The following is a 5,405-nucleotide window of genomic DNA, read 5'->3' on the forward strand; positions in this document are numbered from 1 at the left end:
AAGAGCACGGGCTTTGGAGCCAGAGGTCATGGGTTCGAATTCCGGCTCTGCTACTTGTCAGCTGTGTGACTGTCGGCAAGTCACTGCACTTCTCTGTGCCTCAGTTCCCTCATCTGTAAAATGGGGATTAAGACTGTGAGCCGGGACAACCCGATTCCCCTGTGTCTACCGCAGCGCTTAGAACAGTGCTCTGCACCTAGTAAGCGCTTGACAAATACCAACAACTCATCTGCAAAAGGGGGATTAACTATGATCCTCACGTGGGACACCCCAGTTACTTAGTATTTACCCCAGCGCTTACAACACTGCTGCGCACTTAATAAGCGCTTATAGATCAACGTGATTCGATCAACTGTATTTACTGAGCTCTCATTATGCGCAGAACACTGTACTAAACGCTTAGATGGAAAAAGTGGACAGTACACTGAAATAACTTAATTGAGAAGATAGAAGTCTTTTATTAAAACTGCTCCGTTCAGTCTCCGTAGAGACTGTCAAAAATTGCCAATGCCGACTATATTTCAAGTCGTCATGGCGGGGTATTGGGAAAAGTTTTCAATTAGCAATAATCGCGCCTCGGATAAACCTCATTGGCTACGATACTGCCACTGCGCAAAGCTGAAGAATAAGGCATCGGGGCGCGGCTGCCCACCGCCGGGGAGCCACTGTACAGTGAGGGTGAGAGGTCTCTCGCCGCCCACGCAGCCCGCACCTGCCCCCGCGGGGGCCGCCCCCTCCCGCGGACCCTCCCGCGACCGTCCCGCGGACCCACGCCGCGTTTCCTCCCCCCCCCCGCAGAACCTCCGTGGAAAATCCCGCTTCCCTCCGGGCCCGTGGGGCGGCGCGGGGCCTTCTGGGAGCCCGCATGCAAAGCAGGGTGACGTCACGGCCGCGGGCCTCCCGGGAGCCCCGGCGAGTGAAATGCACGGATCAGATTAAAAAATTTAAAAGGGGGGAGAAAAGCCGCGTGGAAGTGGATACGGGGAAAAGCGGACCTCTGGGTCGGCGTATAATAATAAGAATGATGGCAGGGGTTAAACGCTTACTATGGCGTGGCTCAGTGGAAACAGCCTGGGCTTTGGAGTCAGAGGTCATGAGTTCGAATCCCGCCTCGGCCACTTGTCAGCTGGGTGACTGTGGGCGAGTCACTTCACTTCTCTGGGTCTCAGTCACCTCCTCTGTAAAATGGGGATGAAGACTGGGAGCCCCCTGTGGGACAACCTGATTCCCCTGTGTTTACCCCAGCCGCTTAGAACAGTGCTCGGCACCTAGTAAGCGCTTAACAAATACCAACATTATTATTATTATTATCACTGTTCTAAGCGCTGGGGGAGAGACGGGGTCATCAGGTTGTCCCACGTGGGGCTCACAGTTTTTAATCCCCATTTTTACAAATGAGGGAACTGAGGCACGGAGAAGGAAAGTGACTTGCCCACAGTCACACAGCTGACAAGGGGCGGAGGCGGGATTCGAACCCACGACCTCTGACTCCCAAGCCCGGGCTCTTTCCACCGTACCACGCTGCTTCTCTAAGCAGGTATTTGAGCTCGTTGCGAGCATGGACGGTGAGAGGCAGCGTGGGTCAGTGGAAAGAGCCCGGCTTGGGAGTCGGAGGTCGTGGGTTCTAATCCCAACTCCGCCTCTCGTCATGACCTTGGACAAGTCACTTCACTTCCTCTGTGCCTCAGTTTCCTCATCTGTAAAATGGGGTAGAAAACTCTGAGCCCCACGTGAGGCAAGCCGATATCCTTGTATCTACCCAGTGCTTGGCACACAGTAAGCACTTAACAAATACCAACATCAGTAGAATTATTATTCTGTGCCTCAGTTCCCTCATCTGTAAAATGGGGATGAAGACTGTGAGCCCCACGGGGGACCACGTGGTTATCTACCTACCTACCTGGTATCTACCCCAGCGCTTAAACCAGTGCTTGGCAGATAATAAAGGCTTGACAAATGCCAACATCATACATTCAATAATATTTATTGGGCGCTTACATTGTACAGAGCACTGTACTAAGCGCTGGGAATGGACAATACGGCAACAGATAGAGATAATGCCTGCCCAGTGACGGGTTCACAGTTTAATCATTATTATTATTATTATTATTATTATTCTACTGCATTCTCCCAAGCGCTTAGTACATCGTTTGCCCACAGTAAGCGCTCAGCGTGGCTTGGTGGCAAGAGAGCCCGGGCCTGGGAGTAGTAGGACGTAATAATGTTGGTATTTGTTAAGCGCTTACTATGTGCAGAGCACCGTTCTAAGCGCTGGGGTAGACACAGGGGAATCAGGTTGTCCCACGTGGGGCTCACAGTCTTCATCCCCATTTTACAGATGAGGTAACTGAGGCACAGAGAAGTTAAGTGACTTGCCCACAGCCACACAGCTGACAAGTGGCGGAGCCGGGATTCGAACCCATGATCTCTGACTCCAAAGCCCGTGCCCTTTCCACTGAGCCACGCTGGACGTGGGTTCTAATCCCGCCTCCGCCACTTACCTGTTGGGGGACCTTGGGCAAATCACCTCACTTCTCTGGGCCTCAGTTCCCTCATCTGTAAAAATGGGGATTCAAAACTGGGAGCCCCCACGTGGGACGACCTGATGACCCTGTATCTCCCTCAGCGCTTAGAACAGTGCTTGGCACATAGTAAGCGCTTAACAAATACCATCATCATTATTATCAATAAATATGCTTGAATGAATGAAAAGGGAACAAAGCTGATGGGAAGAGAGTTTAGAAAACTGAAGAATGGAATGCATCGCCGTCTGTGACTTTCATTCATTCAATAGTATTTATTGGGCGCTTACTATGTGCAGAGCACTGTACTAAGCGCTTGGAATGGACAAATCCGTAACAGATAGAGACAGTCCCTGCCCTCTGACGGGTTTACAGTCTAATCGGGGGAGACAGACAAGAACAATAGCAATAAATAGGATCAAGGGGATGAACATCTCATTAAAACAATCATGAGAAGCAGCGTGGCTCAGTGGAAAGAGCCCGGGCTTTGGAGTCAGAGGTCATGGGTTCGAATTCCGGCTCGGCCACTTGTCAGCTGTATGACTTTGGGCGAGTCACTTAACTTCTCGGTGCCTCAGTTCCCTCATCTGTAAAATGGGGATTAAGACTGTGAGCCCCACGTGAGACAACCCTGTGTCTCCCCTGTGTCTCCCCCGGCGCTTAGAACAGTGCTCGGCACATAGTAAGTGCTTAACAAATACCAACATTATTATTATTATTAACAATAGCAAGTGAATAGAATCAAGGTGATGTACATCTCATTAACAAAATAATGCGCCCCATGTGGGATCGGAGATTGGGTCCAATCTGATTATCCATCCCAGCGATTAGTACACTACTAGACACATAGGAAGCGTTCAAGAAATACTATTTCACAGCGGCCACTAACTCATAATCATAATTAATTAGATTTTTAATCATAATTAATTAGAGAAGCAGCGTGGTTCAGTGGTTTGGGAGTCAGAGGTCAGGGGTTCTAAATCCGGCTCCGCCTCTTGTCAGCTGGGTGACTTTGGGCAAGTCACGTCACTTCTCTGGGCCTCTAGTGACCTCATCTGGAAAATGGGATGAAGACTGGGAGGCCCACGGGGGACAACCTCATCACCTTGTGTCCCCCCCAGCGCTTAGAAAAGTGCTTGGCACATAATAAGTGCTTAACAAATGCCGACTTTACCATTATATCATATATATCATACATCATATAATAAAATGACAATATATCAATATAATAATAATGTTGAATAAATTCAATAAATACTATTGAATGAATAACATACAATTACACTACATCACGTATATACAATTGTGGCTACGGGCTTGGGAGTCAGAGGTCACGAGTTCGAATGCCGGCTCTGCCACTTGTCAGCTGTGTGACTGTGGGCAAGTCACTTCACTTCTCTGGGCCTCAGTTACCTCATCTGTAAAATGGCGATTAACTGTGAGCCTCACGTAGGACAACCTGATTCACCTGTATCTCCCCCAGCGCTTAGAACAGTGCTCGGCACATAGTAAGCGCTTAACAAATACCAACATTATTATACAATTATATAATTATAATACACCACAGATAATAACCAAACATATAATTATATGACAATTATAGATCATATCTCAATATTATATGTGATTGTATGATTAATAATTAATCATTACGAATCAGCCACTAGAAGCCGTACCAGCGTGGCTCAGTGGAAAAGAGCCTGGGTTTCGGAGTTAGAGGTCATGAGTTCGACTCCCAGCTCTGCCGCTTGTCAGCTGGGTGACTGTGGGCAAGTCACTTCACTTCTCTGGGCCTCGGTGACCTCCTCTGTAAAATGGGGATTAAGACTGGGAGCCCCACGTGGGACAACCTGATTCCCCTGTGTCTCCCCCGGCGCTTAAAACCTGATTCGTGGCTCAGTGGAAAGAGCCCGGGTTTGGGAGTCAGAGGTCATGGGTTCGAATCCCGACTCTGCCCCGTGTCAGATGTGTGACTGTGGGCAAGTCACTTCACTTCTCTGTGCCTCAGTTCCCTCATCTGTAAAATGGGGGTGAAGACTGTGAGCCTCACGTGGGACAACCTCATTCCCCTATATCTACCCCAGCGCTTAGAACAGTGCTCTGCATGTAGTAGTAGTAAGTGCTTAACAAATACCAACATTATAGAAGCAGCGTGGCGCAGTGGAAAGAGCACGGGCTTTGGAGTCAGGGCTCATGAGTTCGAATCCCAGCTCTGCCACTTGTCAGCTGTGTGACTGTGGGCAAGTCACTTAACTTCTCTGTGCCTCAGTTCCCTCATCTGTAAAAATGGGGATTAAGACTGTGAGCCCCACGTGGGACAACCTGATTCCCCTGTGTTTACCCCAGCGCTTAGAACAGTGCTCTGCACATAGTAAGCGCTTAACAAATACCAACATTATTATTATTAAAACAGTGCTCTGCACATAGTAAGCGCTTAACAAATACCAGCATTATTACTAAAAAGAACACGAGCAGAGACGATGACACAGATAACCGCCCTTGTACACCAAATCGCTCTCTAAACCCAGCGAACTCACCTCACTGGTTGAATCACATTTACCGAACCCTTATTGAGCGCCTAGCACTTTACTAGCCACCTGTATTGCGCACATAGCATTTTACTTATTACTCAGCGCTTAGAGTGCACAGTTGAGTGAAAGTACAGCACTGATAGATTGTTAAGCCATAAAATAAGATGTTAGTTACTGTGAAGTTTCCTGCTTTTATAACTAAAATACTCAGTCTCCGTGGAGACTGTCAAAAATTGCCAAAGCCGACTGTATTTCAAGTCGTCATGGCGGGGTATTGGGAAAAGTTTTCAATTAGCAATAATCGCGCCTCGGATAAACCTCATTGGCTACGATACTGCCACTGCGCAAAGCT

General features: G+C 48.5%; 2 non-coding genes across 2 annotated transcripts; both read right to left on the reverse strand.

The window, feature by feature from the left end:
• Positions 1 to 479: 479 nt before the first annotated feature.
• LOC114809906 lies at positions 480 to 620 on the reverse strand. The gene has a single exon (XR_003757677.1). It is a non-coding gene; the product is annotated as a U4 spliceosomal RNA (small nuclear RNA).
• Positions 621 to 5,264: 4,644 nt separating this feature from the next.
• On the reverse strand, positions 5,265 to 5,405 carry LOC114809917. Its single transcript, XR_003757688.1, has one exon. It is a non-coding gene; the product is annotated as a U4 spliceosomal RNA (small nuclear RNA).

The sequence above is a fragment of the Ornithorhynchus anatinus genome, chromosome 2 (genome assembly GCF_004115215.2).
Source record: "Ornithorhynchus anatinus isolate Pmale09 chromosome 2, mOrnAna1.pri.v4, whole genome shotgun sequence".
Classification (NCBI taxonomy): domain Eukaryota; kingdom Metazoa; phylum Chordata; class Mammalia; order Monotremata; family Ornithorhynchidae; genus Ornithorhynchus; species Ornithorhynchus anatinus.